Here is an 18177-nt window from a genome sequence, read left to right as displayed (position 1 = left end):
TTACTTTGAGGCATCAAAGCTGTTATAGTTAGCTGTAAATTACACATCACATCTTTATTCTTAGGACATTAAATAGCAAATGTTCATATTTTAAAGAGATACTTAGCAGAATTTTTAATGATGCAGAAGAGTGGATTACAGGTTGTCTATTGTGTGGTGGAGCTTCAATAAGGGTATGAGCAGCTGTATGTTTGATATGTTTGTTTGTTTGTTTGTTCTCATTAAGTAAACTCTACGCCCAACATGAGGCTTGAACTCATGACCCCAAGATTAAGAGTCTCATGCTCTACTGACTGAGCCAGCCAGGCACCCTTGTATGTTTGAAATGACATGCTTTATTAAACAACTGGGTTCAAGTTGTTGATGTGAGGTCCTACAAATTGAAAATTACTACTAAATTGAAAAGAGAATGTAAGAGCTAATAATCTATGGATTACTCAAATGGTTTATTGAACAAGGCTTTTGTAGCATAGAGAAAAAGATTAGTTTAGGAAAATATAATGATTGTCAGAAAATCAAACGTGCACTTTAAATCCATTTTTAAATCCATTTTAGAAGCACCATTTTTAAGTTAGGAGTCTATTAACTTAATCCCCACCTGTGTGTGGCTTTTATTCTTTCAAGTTGAGCTTCCAAATATATATCTTTTACCTCCTGAATTTCTGCCTGATGGTGTTTTTTTTTTTTTTTTTTTTACAGTGATCCTAGGATCTCCTCGGATTTTTATAATAGAAAGTTATCCACATTATTGTTGAGAATATTCTGAAATGAAGGGAAAAGTGTAAAGACATTAATTGGTTGTCAGCAGATTGTGGCTGTGTGCTTCTGGGAATCCGCTTGTTCAGGCTGGCTCTCATTTTGTTTGTGACCTCCTTTCCGATGCTAAGTATGTCCGAATCTTGTAGCTAGAACTAGTCTTTCATAACAAGGTTCTGCATTTTGAATCCTCATCTGCTGATGCAGATTGATCACTTAGATCATCTTCTTTTTTTTCATTCTTGTGGACTAATATGTTAACACAAATCACTGTGTGTTCCATTGTGGTCATTTGCTTGGTCACATTCTTTGAAGTTGATCTGAAGCCAGTCACATATCCCAGTTCTATCTACTTTTCTTATTGAATTATAATACACCCCGTGCATATTTTTGCATAATTTACTTTCCATAAATTGGGTATTTTTTATTTGCTACTGAGGGCTGTAAGAGAAGAAAATTGAGTGAAGGTATTTAAAGTAAGAGTGGCCCCATTCTCAAGGATAATATGTACTTCTACAGAAATGAAAAGATAAAATTCCCATTTTTATTACCTTCCTCACAGTAAATGTGTTGTAATGATACTAGTGAGAATTAATTCAATGACCTAATCAACAAAGGCTTATAATTCTCATTAGCAAGAGCTGAATCAGCATCATTAATGATGAGCCTGATGAGAAAACCATATTTGATTATAATCTCTTATACATATACTACCAAGAGCATTACAAAATTACAGAACAGTATAGTTCATTATGTGCTAATAAATCATTTTTTTCCTGAGTATCTTTTTTATTTTATTCTTTAAACATTAGCTTCTTTTTAGGTGTTTTTAAAAATCTTGTGTTACACAAGAATTATGTCTCCTAGACAATACTAATGCTGATGACATATGAACAACCATTTTAACACTTGATAATTTAGGGAAAAAAATGTGCAATCAGTTTTTAAAAATCAATGTTTAAAGAGTATGCAGGTAGAACTTAAAATATTTTCTTTCATACTTAGAAACATTCTCATAAATAGTGATCAGTTGGCAATTTATGTCAAAAAATCTTTATAATTTGACCGTTATGTTATTTCTATCTGCTTTATAATTGACCATGAATATTTGAGTGAAAGTGTTAATCTTTTGTTTTGTTTTATTGTCATTCTGGCCATAATGCCACTGGAAATAATTTTTCCTATTTATAATTGATTAGTATATGGTATAGCATGATCTTCTAAGAGCACATTTCAAACCCTTTCTTACATGGAAAAGAATTTCTGTGACATTGATGAGACAAGATTGAAATATATATATATAAAAATACATGGCAAAATAATATGAATTTATCACTGAAAACCACTAATTCTACATATTTAGATGTTGGGTATTGAAATATCAAAATCCTATAGTCTCCTTTAAACTGGAAGAGGTTTTTTTTGTTTTTTGTTTTTTTTTAAACTGGAAGAGTTTGAACTATAAGCAGTTTCATTCATTGTATGATATTCTTACTAAAATTCTACTTTTGGATTTCCTTTGTAAGCTATAGTTTTAAAATAATATTTATTTCCAGATTTAAGAAGAAAAATGTGCATCTCTCTCCAAATATCTTTTGAATAACAATCTGAGTTTGATGATTGTGTACTTCCAAAAGTATTTTTTCCTAAAACTACATGTTTAGTATACATGATTTCAACATATAAAATATGTTAAACCACTAAATACCTGATGCATATTGCTCTATGTAATTGGCTATCTATAGTTCTACTGTTAACTCCCGCATTTTTATCCAAGTATCATAATTTTAATGCAAGTCAGATGGTGATACATTCTCTCTATCTCATTTGTGAAAAATTGTATTTTCTTCACATTTATTTTTATTAGGAAGAAAGCTATTTGCTTTTAACGAATTTTACTAACATACAATTTATATACAAAAATTTAAAACATTTTAAGTATTTATTAATTTTGAAAAATGTTATACCTATGCAATTTCTACAATAACATACAATTATATTCATATAACATATGTTACTTATATACTGTGCTATGTAAATTCATATCATATTAATTGCATATAACTATGGTTACAGGCATTTATGAATTATAGCCTATATACATGTATTTAACCTTCACCAGTCAAGATCTGGGACAGTCCCAAACTTTCCCAAATTTCATCATGCTGTTCCTTTGTAGTAAAATCAGTCACTCACCACTAACCTATCTATCTGTTCTCTGTTGCTATAGCTTTGCCTCTTCTAGAATGTCAAGTAAATGTAATTATAGAAGATGTAAACTTTGACACTGGTTTCTTTTACTTAGCATAATGTTTTTGATATTCACCTTGGTTGTTGTGTGTATGAGTATCTGTTCCTTTATATCATTGTAAATAATTCCATTGTACAGAAGCATTACAGTGTGTTTGTACATTTGTCAACTGAAGAGCATTTGGGTTTTTTCTAGTTTGAGGTGATAATTAAACTGTTATAAACATTTTAGTGTTTTTTTTTGTTTTTGTTTTTTGTTTGTTTGTTTTTTTGCCTAAACATAAGTTTTCATTTCTCTACATTGGAAGTGGAATTGCAGGATCATGTTGTAAATGGATGCTTAGCTTTGTAAGAAAATGCCAAACTGTTCTCCAAAATTGCTATAACATTTTGTATTTCCATGAGCGATGTATGACATTTCCTTTTAATTGTCACTTTTGTTCTTAATCTTATTAATATATCATCGCTGGTATGTAGATGTGTGTCCATTATGATTTTATTTTTTCCTTCCCTAATACCTAATAATTTTAACATCCTTTTTCATATGCTAATTTAGAATCTGTAAATTTTCTTTGATGATGTGTCTTTTCAAGTATGTTGCCCCATTTTCATTAGGTTCTTTGCCTTCTTGCATTCAGTTTTTATAGTTATTTTTATATTCTGGATTCAAGTTTTTGTCAAATATATGATTTGCAAATATTTTCTCCTGATCAATAATTTGTATTCTCATTCTCTTTATTTTCTCTAATCTGTTTTCCAGCATTTATGTTTCAGAGAACTCAGACAGATGCTTCATGCATGTTGTCTAGGATTTTTAGTTGCATTCAGTAGCAAAGACAGGATATAGTGTGGGTAATTTTTTTTTTTACTTGAAATTGGGACACTATCACTTTTAATTTTGAATTCTGTCCTGTTGACACACATTTTCTTTCCATGCTTTCATGAAATACTAGTTATATTTTTTTCAACACCTTAATGACAACTATTGGGGCACGTGGCTAAGTGTCTGCCTTTCGCTCAGGTTATGATCCCTGGGTCCTGGGATCAAGCCCTATGTCCAGGCTCTCTGCTCAGTGGGGAGTCTGTTTCTTCCTCTCCCTCTGCCCATTGCCTCCATCTTCATGCTCTCTCTCAAATAGATAAATAAAATCTTTAAAAATAATAATTACAATATTTATTGTCTTTTGACACCCCTTTTTCTCAGTAAGCTTGTCCATCTTATTTTTGTTTCTTTGAAGAAAATGTGTATTTTTCTTCTGGATGCTTTTAAGATTTTGTCTCTCTCTCCTTTTTTTTTTTTTTTTTTTTTTTAAGCAGGTTTACTGTAATATGCTTGGGTGTAGTTTTCTATAAACTCAATCTAATTTTGATTCATTGACATAATGAATGTTTTATGAGATGTATCAATTTTGAAAAATACTCAGCCATTAACCCTCCCAGTATCTTCTTGATCATGTCTTCCACATTTTTTAATGTTCAGATACTGTTGTGTTACTTTCCTTCTGTGTTTTTTAAAATAAAATTTTCATTTATTTATTTCTCAGAGAGAGAGAGAATGAGATTGAGAACAAGCAGGGCAAGTGCCAGGCTGAGGGAGAAGCAGGCTCCCTGCTGAGCAAGTAGCCTGATGAGGGACTTGAATCCAGGACCCTGCAATCATGACCTGAGCTGAAGGCAGACCCTTAACCAACTGAGCCACCCAGGTGTCCCTTCCTTGTGTGTTTTAATTTGGACATTTTCCATTGACTTGCTTTATAGCGCTCCAATATTTTCTTCTGCTACCTTCTTTCTGCAGTCAATCTCATGTATCAATTGTTAATTATGGATATTATGTTATGTATTCTAGGCTATCTTTTTTATATTTTCTGTGGAATTCAATTCTCCTTTAAAATTTTACATATTTTAACCCTTTTGTCTACCTTTTCATCAATTTCTTGATATTTTAAAGGCTTTTTCTGTTAATTACAATATCTAGATTACATATAGGGTTAGTATTTTTTCCTTTTCTCTTCATTGTATATAATCTGGTCCTCACTTAACACATGCTTGATAATTCATATTTTATCTAAAGGATTGTAAATTTTCCACATATATACAGGAAAAGAGAATTTACTCTTCTACTACAGAGTGAGTGGTGTGGGGGTGCAAGGACCAACTGAGCTGGATTGATACTGCATTGCATCTTTTCTAAGCTTAGTCTGTAAGTCTCAGGTTTGTCCCATGTCTCAGGCATGGTTCACAAGGTACCTCTGTGAAGAATATGAAGGGCTTTCTTGATGGTTTGCAGGTGTTTGTCTTCTCCATACTCACAAGCAATGGAAATTACAGCTGTGCTTTCTAGGGGGCTAAATTTGGTTTTGCTTTTTAGCCACCCACTAATGCATCCTTAGAATTTGGAAATGCCTGGGGGAGATAACAATTTGTATTTGAAACCTCAAGTCTTTTATCTTATCAGACAAGAGTAACACTGCTGCCAAAACTTTTTCTAATTCCTCTGAACACCAGTAGTGGTTCTCTGACTTTTTAGTTCCATCTATGCTCCAGATAGCAGCTGGCTCAAGGAAAAAGCAATTACAGATTCATCATTCCCTCTGGGGCTCTCAGCTCTGACTTGTAGTCTGCCCTCCCTCTTAAGGCTCTTTTTCTCCCAGCCACCACATGATTCTGGGAATTTCTTTTCTGTTTTATTGTTTCATTCTCTTGCACCTTTCAACTTTGAAATATAGAAAATGTCTCTGGGAAAAACAATCCTCCCTATGTTTGAGGGCCTTAATGTCTCAGATATGACTATGCTAGCCCCATGTGACTGCTAAAACCTCTGCTGGTTCTCTGTCCCTTCAGCAACACTGGCTGGACTAGTTCACCTTCTTCCATCGAGTTTTTGTTCAAATTGACAAATGCCCTTATAAAAGCTACAGAGATGAAAAATTCCCCCTCCCCCGACAGAATTTTAATTCATTTAGTTCTTGCTGAAGCATTTGAGTTTGTGATTTTGTAATTTATCAGGTTTTTGCAGCTACAAACTACCAGGAAGTGGAAGTCTTAATCCAGCTTTCACTAAAGCCCGATCATATTCAGAGACGCTGAAACATGCAAAGATTGAGTAATAAATTCAAGATTAAAAGACCTCATTTTTAAGCCATAATGAAGACCAAGCTAAGGTAGGAATGAAAGCCTGTCCTCCTGTCTATCATCATCAAAAATAGGCTTTTAAATATTTGAACTATTATATTGGGCTTTTAAAAATAATACCAGTGAAATAGCCCTAAAAAGAGTAACTTTTTTATATCTGTTATTTGAAGAATTTAGTTAAAATCTCTACAGTAATGTTTACTGAATCAATTTCAATAATGTTTGTGTTTTATTTCATGTAAAAATGTTTTGATATGAAATTCATTGTCCCATTAAACATTTATTAATATCTTAATTATTTTGTATATTTTGCAATTTATTGCCTCTGTATAAAAGCCAAGTGACTCATTATAGAATAATGCCTCAGGAGATTTATATAAATAGAAAAAGAACATCTAGGGACGCCTGGGTGGCTCAGTTGTTAAGCAGCTGCCTTCGGCTCAGGTCAAGATCCCAGCGTCCTGGGATCGAGTGCCACATCAGGCTCCTTGCTCGTCGGGGAAACTGCTTCTCCCTCTGCCTCTGTCTGCTATTCTGTCTGCCTGTGCTCGCTCTCTCTCCCTCTCTCTCTCTGACAAATAAATAAATAAAATCTTTAAAAAAAAAAAAAAAAAGAACATCTATAGCCAGTCAATGTTAAATAGATTTTAATTGATTTAAAACCTATAGTGGGGGGTGCCTGGGTGGTTCAGTGGGTTAAAGCCTCTGCCTTCGGCTCAGGTCATGATCCCGGGATCCTGAAATAGAGCCCCACATCTAGATCCCTGCTCAGAGGGGAGCCTGCTTCCCCCTCTCTCTGTATCTGCCTGCCTCTCTGCCTACTTGTGATCTCTGTCAAATAAATAAATAAAAATCTTTAAAAAAAATAAATAAAACCAGTAGAGGAAAGGAGTCACAGAAGTGCAATTAGATGACTTACAGACATATTCCTGAACTAACCTTTCTGTGCCCATGCAAGTGGCACAGAGTTAAATTTGCTACCTGGTATTGAGAGAAGTCTTGATACTTTATATGTTAAAGAAAGAAAGTCTTGAAATCAAAGAGACATAAACTCTCTCTCTAGGGACGCCTGGGTGGCTCATTGGCTAAGTGTCTGCTTTTGACTCAGGTCATGATCCCAGGGTGTTGAGATGGAGTCCCACGTTAGGCTACTTGCTTAGTAGGGAGCCTGCTTTCCTCTCCCTTAGGCACTCCCCCTGCTTGTGCTTTCTCTCTCTCTCTCTGTCAAATAAATAAAATCTTTAATAAAAGAGAGAGAGAGAGAAAGAGAGACATTAGCTCTCACTGTTTTTCCACCATTTTATATTAAGGAAAAAATAGGAAATCTAAGTGGAAAATTCTGACTCCATTGTTAGATAAATATAGCTTTTAGTTAGTTAGGGGCTAGTTATTATCTTTAAAAAAGATAACTTCTGGATCATTAAGCTTCCTTAGGAGCACATTTAATTGAAATGTGCCAGGTGCATGGAAATATCTCCCTTCACTGAATGTTCTCTGCTACTCCTTGATCCCCATTCTCTATAGCTGTATAATCCAAAAAACTCACTACTATAATTTGGAGAAACTATTCTATAAATTGGAAACACAAATAAATTGATTTTACTCTGAATGATATTTTCTCTTCCAGTCAAAATAATGCCAGATTATTGGAGAACATAATTAATGGAGAAACATAAGATCCATGGAAGGAGTGTATGATGTGCAATGTAATTATGAAAACAATTTTCTCATAACTGTAGCTACTGATACTTGTAATTTATCAGAAAAGAAGTGATAAAAATGAGTCACATTTTTATTTTCCAATGTTAGTTCCTTCTTTAAAACATGTCACAATCACTGATTTAAGAAAGAACTCTGAAATGTGGGTATGAAAGAAAAAATAAATGTTAATTTATTTCTTGCATATGTTTAAAATAGTGAATTACTCAAAATATCAATATGTTGAAATTTAATCTTTTCATAGAGTTCAATTCTTTTATAAATGTATGTATAATTAATAGCAAGTGACCAATTATTTAAATTCTTACACATTTTAATTAAGCTGTTAATTAAATTGCATTGGTGACTTTTAATATCTAATATTTATGAAATAAGTAACTTCAAGTGAAAAAAAAGTAGACAATATTAGATGTGGTGACTAATTTTTCCAACTGCTTCATATATCAGCAAGAATAGGAAAGACAGACTTTGATTTAAAAGACCATTTAATTTTGATGGGTGATGGGTATTAAGGAGGGCACTTGTGATGAGCACTGGGTTTTATATGTAAATGATGAATCACTAAATTCTACTCCTGAAACTTATATTACATTGTATATTAACTCACTAAAATTTAATTAAAAACTTGAAACAATGAAAACTTTAAATTAAAAAAAAAAAGACAACTTAATTTTGAAACAAAACATTCTTCCATTTGAGACTTCCATTAATTCCTGGCAACATTTAGTAAATATTTTACAAATTTCACTTCAGTTATCAATTCAGAAATTTAATTAAGAAATCATCGTTTTATTGAATCATCTTTTTTCTTTTCTTTTTTTTTAGATTTTATTTATTTGAGAGAGAAAGAGTGAGAGAGAGAGAGAGCATGAGAAGGGAGAGGGTCTGAGGGAGAAGCAGACTCCTAGCTGAGCAGGGAGCCTGATGTGGGACTCAATCCTGGGACTCCAGGATCATGACCTGAGCTGAGGGCAGTTGCTTAACCAACTGAGCCATCCAGGTGCCCCTGAATCATAGGTTTTAAACAGTTATGAAGCAAATAGCTTTATGCCATATACCTTTTTAGTGATAAAGAAAGCCTGCTTTCAGAAAACAGATTTTCAGACTTTAAATTTACATTTCATTACATCATAATTACAACTGAATTACTTCTCAGTTCAAATAAATATATATAACATATCTATGTTAGTATTTTTAAAAAGATTTTTAGAGAGTAAACACATGTGCAAGTTGGGGGAGGGGCAGAGGGAGAGATTCTGACTGATCCATGCAGGTACCCCTGAGTTAGTATTTTTTTATGACAGAGTATTAGTGATGTGATGGTGATAATAGTAATAATCGGTGTCGCCAGTTTATTTCAAAATTAGTCAGTTATAGGTGCTACAGACAGTTCTAGCTGCTGCACTCATTCAGAACCAAGGATTTCTGTTATCCTGAACATGAAAGGAAGAAAATTTGACAAGGTTTCCTTGGGTCTCTGGGAAGAGACTGAATAGTCACTCCTGCTTGAAAGTTTGTTTATTTGTTTGAAGATTTTATTTATTTATTTGACAGAGATAGAGAGAGAGTACAAGTAAGGGGAGTTGCAGGCAGAGGAAGAGTCAGGATCATCAAAAAGCAGGTAGAGCCCAATGTGGGACTTGATCCCAGGATCCTATCAGAAGCCAATCACTTAACCAATTGAACCACCCAAGTGCCCACTCCTGCCTGAAAGTTAACAGGTGACCTACTGACTTTTTTTTGGTATAAATTTTCTCAGCAGAGGCCACTGCAAAGTATAAGACACCATTAACTTTTTTTGGAACTTTTGCGAAAATGCACCAATAAAATCTTTGCATGGGGCAGCCCCAGAGGCTCACATCTTGACAAACTGCTGGCACCTTTGTGTGAAAACAAAGACTCTCCTTCTGGATGTGTCTACATGCATAAGTACGACACCTAGGTAAATTGAACAGGCTCAATTTTAAGCTAACCCATCCCTCCTTCCCTGTGGCCTTTGTTCCTTATGTAGTGTAAAATAATCACAACCCAGACTGTGGCTTGATAAAAGCAGGCCTAGATGCAGGTGATTAAAGCTGTTTATTGGAATGAGGACTAGGTATCTGTGGGCATGGCCTCCAGGTCCATGCAGCCCCATTTGTCATGGACAGATCATGTTATGACTTTGGACGTTAGGTGACCTTTGGTTGCTGAACTTACCTTGTCCACTGGTCTCTCTCTCCAGGTCAAGGCCCCCACTACACATTCATCTCATTTTTCTTCTGTTTCCTCTAGATCTCTCCAATGTTCCCTACTTAGGAATGTATTTCTGATTATAAGCATAGAGTATTTTTCTATGACACATAACAAAACATTCACAAATGTATTATGTAGTTATAAAGTGTTTTTTTTTCCTGTTAATTTTTTATTTGAAACTCCAAAGTCAATAGGAGTTGCTTTTATCTTGGGGCGCCCGGGTGGCTCAGTTGGCTAAATGAGCCACTCTTGATTTTGGCTCAGATCATCATCTCAGGGTTGGGAGATAAGGCTCTGCACTGGGTATGTAGCCTGTTTAAGATTCTCTCTCTTCCTCTCTTTGCATTCTCTCTCTAAAAAAAAAAAAAAAAAAAAAAAATGTTTTTCTCTTTTTTATCTTGTTTTCCCCTAGCTTTGTGCTATGACATCCTTTCCTTTAAACATTTGAGGCATAATGCTCTAAAAGAAAAAAAGAAAAAAAAAAAAGGAAAGAAGATGGAAAGAAAATTTTTAAAAGAAAGGAAAATATTAGAAAAGAAAGAAAAAAACTAAAATAGAAACAAACAATAGTTTCAATAAAATTTGCTCTATTTTTAGCATTTCCTTCTAAATAGTAGACTGTATTAGACTTACTTTAGAGTGAATAAATCTATCTAAGTGTTGGACTAATATTTGCATACTTTTATCAATTTTAAAAATATTCATTGTAACTATTATGTATATTTACTGATATCTGTTACTCCCTTCATTTCAAATACATAGAAGACTCTATTTCTTAACCTTCTTTGCAGTGTGATCTCCATGTGATGAGAACTTGGGTATAAATGTGAGCAAGTGTGTGTCCACACACATATACACACACAGTGGAATATCATGCAGCCATAAAAGACGAGATCATGCTATTTGCCACAACATGGATGGACCTAGAGGGTGTTATGTTGTGTGAAATAAGTCATAAAGAGAAAAGACTAGTACCATATGATTTTTCACTCTTGGTGAAAAAGCAAAACAAATGAATAAACAAACAAAAAACAGAATCAGACCCATAAATACAGAGAACCAACTGATGGTTACCAGAGGGCAGGGGTTTAGGAGGGTGGGAAGATGGACAAAATGGGTGAAGGAAGTGGGATATACAGGCTTCAAGTTATGACCTGAATAAGTCACAGGAATAAGAGGCACAGCATAGGGAATATAGTCAATGACATTGTAAGAGCGTTGTATGGTGACAGATGGGAGCTACACATGTGGTGGGCATAGACAGCATAAACTGCACAGAATTTAAATCTCTAAGTTGCACACTTAAAACTAATGTAACAGTGTGTATCAACTATACTCAATTGAAAAAAAAACATTTATTGTATTAAATCACTGAGATTTTGGAGTTGTTTGTTTCTTTTTCTTAGCCAGAATAATAAAGTGATTAAGGAATTTTGTGTCTATAACCTAGGACACAGGGTTAAGAATATGAAATATATTTATCTTATATATTGAGTTATAAACCTAGAATTTAGTTATGGAAATGCCAATAAGAAAATATTAGAACATTATCTCATCTGTTATGTTGTCACTTGGTCTGGTTGCTTGGTTGTGGGCTGCCAGGATCACAACATGGTGGACTTTCCATTCCACTGGGCATCTAATTGGCTGCAATGAGCCTACCAACAGAATGGACATGTATTATTATTATTACTATTGTTGTTGCTGCTGCTGCTGTTGTTGTTGTTAAAAAGTAAATCTTGTATTTTAAGCCTCTGAAAATTGAGAGTTTATTATACAGAATTACTGAACTCTCCTGATAAAGTGCATTATCTAAGTTTTCTGATATCATGTCCTTGTCTTGAACAAGGTTATTGGTTTTGGAGAGCAGAGTTGTATTCCTTATAGCTCAATCTTTTGATTTTTATAATGTGTACATTATATGTACTCCTTAGGCCTGACAATTAAAAAAAAGCTGTTTAAGTCTAAAATCCAGTGTTATAAAATTTCAAATGAATAGCTAAAATTTGGATCTTATTTAATATTCTATTACATAAATTTATAGACTGTAATTACAGTGCTCAAGAATTACATTTATTTTACAAACAGAAATGGAGTATAAAGTTAAGACGATTAAGCTTTGATTGCTATAACAAATAAATGTTTCTTGTAAAAGTGTTGAGAGAGAAAGTAGAAACACTTTAATTACAGATAATAAAGAACATAGGCTATACATGTTGTCTTGTTTAATCTTTACAATCACACAAAGATCCAAACACTCTTACCATTATATATCAAGGAACAGAGCTGAAAGTAAATACATAACTTTCTATAAGTCTATATAGTTTCTGAGTATCAGTAGGGTTTTAAAGTAGATTTTTTGGGGTGCCTGGGTGGCTCAGTTGTTAAGTGTCTACCTTGGGCTCAGGTCATGATCCCAGGGTCCTGGAATTGAGCTCTGCATAGGGCTCCCTGCTCAGCAGGAAACCTGCTTCTCCCTCTCCCACTTCTCCTTCTTGTGTTCCTTCTTTCACTGTCTCTTTCTGTCAAATAAATAAAATCTTAAAAAAATAGATTTTGCAAGTAATTTTAGAACAATGTTTCAAGCTTTAGGCATAGAGCTACAAGATAAAGGTATACTTTTTCTAAAAATCATGCCATTGTTTTTCTATGTAAAGTTACCAGATAGACAATCATTTTTTTCAATCATCGCTTTTTATAACTATATTTAATCAGAACCTAAGGAAACTTAATGGAATTTTCATATGGCTAAAAAAGCCAATTCTCTTGCTATTTTGCTAGGAGTTCACGTCATTTCCTAATTTTTTTTTTTAAAGCTGAGAATCAAGGAGTATCCATCTGTTAAATTGCTTTTAGCGGCAATAACAGAGATTAGCTAAAACAATGAATTAATCTATTATCTTACGCATTACAGAATCTAGAGGTAGTATGTGTTTAGCATTAGTTGACTAACCAACTCAATATTGCCATTTCATTCTCTCTTCACCTTGACATACAATTATTTGCTTTATCCCATTTCTCTTATTAGGTGTAAAATAGATGCCATTCACAACTATAATTGTATGTTTCTTTGCTCAAGTCCAGTGGCACATTCTTTCTCCCACACTATGGAATGAAAATCCTTATCAATATTATTGAGCCAACATAGGTTAATATTCTCTATTTATCTTCAAACAGCTGTGAGCTATTCGACTTACCCTGGGTTCATAAATCAACTGGCAAAGGTAGGATTACCATGATTATCTTAAAATAATAAGACTTCATTCCTAAAGCCAGTAATAGGCTTGACTTTCTTTAAATCATCAGTGATTAAATCCTTGGTAAATTATATGGTTAACTTACATTTTCAGAAATACATGAAATACAAAAATTCTTGAGTGTCCACTAAAAACAAGACTCTCGAATATATGCTGAGGATATACTGATGTGCAAATATTTTTTTTTTTTTTTAAAGATTTTATTTATTTATTTGACAGAGAGAGAGATCACAAGCAGGCAGAGAGGCAGGTAGAGAGAGAGAGGAGGAAGCAGGCTCCCTGCTGAGCAGAGAGCCCGATGCGGGGCTCGATCCCAGGACCCTGAGATCATGACCTGAGCCGAAGGCAGCGGCTTAACCCACTGAGCCACCCAGGCGCCCTGATGTGCAAATATTGACATGGTCTTTGCCCCCACGGAAATTACTGTCAATTGCTAATGACTGCCAATTATTTATTATCACAATGTAAATCTATGGACAATGTAGTTTAAAAATTCTCTTACAATTGTGACAACATTCATGTGGAAGATATTATCATAATCTCCATTTTAAAATGAAAAAAGTTAATCTCACCAAGTTTAGGTAAAATACACAAGACCACAGAGTCATTAATTGAATTGACCAGGTTTCTAATCCAGCCAGCTTCACTCTGCCACTTGAATATGGAACTTCTATTCAATACTATTAATCCTTGGCACATTTCAGACTGAGTGTTGCTTTAAGAAGAGCTATTTTATTATTTCCATACATTCCACTAGGAATCATAGAGGCAATGCCAAATTTGAGTTTACCAGAAATTTGGGGGTCATTGTTGGATTCTATTTATTTTTGCAGCTTGACAATGTAAATGAAGACTAAACAAGTTACATATGTGTTGTGGTAGAAAGAACACAGTTAGTGGGATATTGTGAAAGGGACTTAATTTCTTGTTTACCTCATATTAGCTATATGGCCCCAGAAAATTCAATCGACGTGTATATTTGACTCCTTAGTTCAGAGCATGTGATAACAGCTCTAATCATTCTGAGTTTTTGAAAGTCTAGTGATAATACAGATGAATTACTTACTTACAATAATAGACCATACCCTAAAACTGTTCAGAATGAGAAACAACATTAAAGAATCCTTACTTAAACTGCCACTATTTTTTCCAATTTTTGTTCTTTGTTTTGTCAATCTTGTTTTAATACAAACTTCCAATTAAGAGTATTTGTATTTGGTTACTTAATGGTAGCTACATACCACTTTGGCATATTTTGTAAATCATATGCTCCAGTTGACTCTGGTTTGAAAACCAAGTTTTCATGTGGTGATCTTTCCCCATTCTGGAAGCATGGATTCAAGCCTGAGAGGAGCTTTAACAGTTGCTAGACATCATGATGACACTTCTTGATAGGAGGATTTTACAAAAGCCTAACCAAACGTACGAAATCTAGTTTGCTGTTTGTTTGTTTATTTAAAAGATTTTTATTTTTATTTTTTGACAGAGAATGAGAGAGTGAGAGAGGGAACACAAGCTGGGGGAGTGGGAGAGGGAGAAGCAGGATCCCCACTGAGCAGGGACCCTGGTGCAGAGCTCCATCCCAGGACTCTGGGATCATGACCTGACCTGAAGGCAGATGCTTAATGACTGAGCCACCCGGGGACCCCAAAACCTAGTTTATTTAAATGAGAATCTGGCTTTGAGTTAGAAAAAGTATTTTAGATAACTCATTTGTCTCATTAAGTCTTAGTATTCTCAACCATAAAATGGAAATAATAATTAACTCTTCTCTTCATTTGGCTATTAAATAGGTCAAATGATCTCATGTGTATAAAAATCCTTTATGAACTGTATAACAATATACAAATGGAAGCTACTGTTACACTTTCTATTATGTTTAATTTATCGTTTTTAAAAAAAGATTTATTTATTTATTTATTTATTTATTTATTTATTTATTTCAGAGACAGGGAGAGTGTGTTAGCATGAGTGGAGTGAGGGACAGAGGGAGGCAGAGAGAGAGTCTCCAGGGGACTCCCAGCTGAGTGTGGAACCTGATGCAAGGTGTGCTCCCAGGACTCTGAGATCATGACCTGAGCAGAAAACCAAGAGTCAGCTGCTTAACTGACTGCGCCACGCAGGTGTCCTACAGTTTCTATTGTCTTTATTAATAAACTGAAAATGACACTATCTTTTTTTTTTTAAGATTTTATTTATTTATTTGACAGACAGAGATCACAAGTAGGCAGAGAAGCAGGCAGAGAGAGAGAGAGGAGGAAGCAGGCTCCCTGCTGAGCAGAGAGCCCGATGCAGGGCTTGATCCCAGGACCCTGGGATCATGACCTGAGCCGAAGGCAGAGGCTTTAACCCACTGAGCCACCCAGGTGCCCTGAAAATGACACTATCCTAAGCAAAAATAGCATATGTAGATTAAAAAAAGAAGATCAGTGTTACTAAGTTGTCATAAAAAAGGAGATTGAGTACATTAATGGAGAAATTTCTGGAATAAATAAAGACTACTGAAAGTATTACCTCACTCACTACATAGCTCAGGTTTTAAATATCTTTGCAATGTCTCTAAGATTTAACATTAAGATGGAAGAATTAGTAATGAATCATAAATATTTTGGTGAGGAGCCAACTTTTTCAATGTGACAAACAACAGAGTAGTTGAACAAATAAATATCCATATAAAAAAAAAACTTTTTTTTTTTTTTTTTTTTGAGAGAGAGAGAGAGAATGAGGGAGAAAGAGCATGAGAAGCTGGAGGATCAGAGGAAGAAGCAGACTCCATGCTGAGCTGAAAGTCTGATGTGGGATTCAATCCTGGGACTCCAAGATCATAACCCGAGCCAAAGGCAGTCACTTAACCAACTGAGCCACCCAGGTGCCCTAAATAAAGCCTTTCTATTGGTCAAACATGGCAAATATAATGGAAATTTATGGTACCAAAAGTAAATGTAATAATCTTTAAATTTGTTCTTTTAAACTTCTTATTTTAGGGAAGTGAAACATGAACTACAGTATAAAAACTTAGAGGGATATGATAAATAACAAATATATTTATCAATAAGAATTTGGTTACCTAAACCTAGACTGGAAATATAATTTAAGACCTTCAGGACTCCAACTGTCACTTTCCTTCTCAATTAGGATTACATTTATTGTCATGGACATACTGAAAAGAAACGATGTTATTTGACTACAATTGAGTGGCATCAAAAACAAACAAACAAACTAATTTCAGGGGAAAAAAAACACGTGTAAGGCTTTATGTTTTTAAATAATAATAACTTATTTGTTCTCAAAGTCATTTAGAATTTTTGTTGTCTTGTAGACACTGCTTGTAAGGTTGCAAAAACAGAGATAGATATAAACTTTTTAGGCTGAACTTCTGAAAAATTTTCATGGTTATGAAAGTTTCTGCATTATTCAACCATGTTGATAATTTTTCTTTGGCAAAAGAATGTTAGCAATTTTTTTAAGAAATAAGTAATAGAGTCTTAGTCCTAAGGAAGAAATATTCTTTCTAGTTTCTAAATACAGAATAAAATAAGGGTGTGGGAAGCTAGAAGTTTTAGAGTATGTTTCAGTTGACAGTTTAAAAAAAAATCCTTTAAGTATAGTTGACATACAATGTTATATTAGTTTCAGGAGCACAACATAGTGAATCAACCATTCTGTACCTTATGTAATGTTTGCCATGATGAATGTAGGTATAATCAGTCACCATACGATGTTATTAAAATATTGTTGACTATTAAAAAATATATAGGGATGCCTGGGTGGCAGTGGGATGGATGACTGACTTGATTTTGGCTCAGATCATGATCTTAGGATAGTGAGATCGAGCTTTGTGTCAGGCTCTATGCTCAGCTCAGAGTCAGCTTGAGATTTTCACCCTCTACCCATTCCCCTGCTCTCTCTCTCTCTCTCAAATAAATAAATAAATACAATGTTAAAAAAAAAAGATACAGACTTTGTAGTGTTTAATCTTTTAAGACACGGAAACTAATGATGTTTAATTTTAATTATCTGGTTTCATTTTGTACAGAAGTTAACTGACACCCAAATCTGCACAGGCAGGTGTAGCATGTTGACAAATATTTCACCAATATAATCTCTTTTTTAAATATTTTATTTATTTATTTGACAGAGAGAGAGAATGAAGTTACAAGTAGGCAGAGAGGCAGGCAGAGAAAGGGGGAAGCAGGCTCCCCTCTGAGCAGAGAGCCCTAAGTGTGGCTTGATCCCAGGACTCTGAGATCATGACCTGAGCCAAAGGCAGAGGCTTGACCCACTGAGCCAGCCAGGTGCCCCTCACCAATATAATCTTGATGATAAAATTGTTTAGAATTTGATGCTACTCTTGTTTCTAAGAAGTAAGTTTAGATGTAAATTTTATCCCTGAGATTAGAGACTATGCATCAGCATCTAATGGTATTTGAAGGAGATGCATTTTATGCAGAGTAAAATTAAAATGTAAATGAATATCATTTCAAAAACCCCTGGGATTTGGCTTGGACTTAATTTTATGTCAGTTAAACGAAGCTCTGATATTCATTCTTTCAAAAATCTTTTTATGTTGATATATAACTTTTGGCTAAAGAATTACAATTGAATGAGGAAATGGATGTTATATTCAATCATTCCTAATAATAGTTCTGCCCAACATGGCATTAATAGAATAGGTTCCATCTCACTTATGATTATATTTGAAAAACATAGACTGGGCAGTAGTATAATGAAAAATTCCAAGTTTACAGGATCAGGTTGAATCAAATAATTATCATTAGTGTACTCTATTCAGTGACCACAAACCCTTTAAATACATAAATTATATATG

General features: G+C 34.1%; 1 non-coding gene across 1 annotated transcript; it reads right to left on the bottom strand.

The window, feature by feature from the left end:
• Positions 1-235: 235 nt before the first annotated feature.
• TRNAK-CUU lies at positions 236-308 on the bottom strand. The gene has a single exon. It is a non-coding gene; the product is annotated as a tRNA-Lys (tRNA).
• Positions 309-18177: the final 17869 nt, after the last annotated feature.

The sequence above is a fragment of the Enhydra lutris genome, unplaced genomic scaffold, assembly GCF_002288905.1.
Source record: "Enhydra lutris kenyoni isolate GAN:26980312 unplaced genomic scaffold, ASM228890v2 scaffoldscaffold3, whole genome shotgun sequence".
NCBI classification, from domain to species: Eukaryota; Metazoa; Chordata; class Mammalia; order Carnivora; family Mustelidae; genus Enhydra; species Enhydra lutris.
This window is presented reverse-complemented; position numbering and strand designations above follow the sequence as displayed.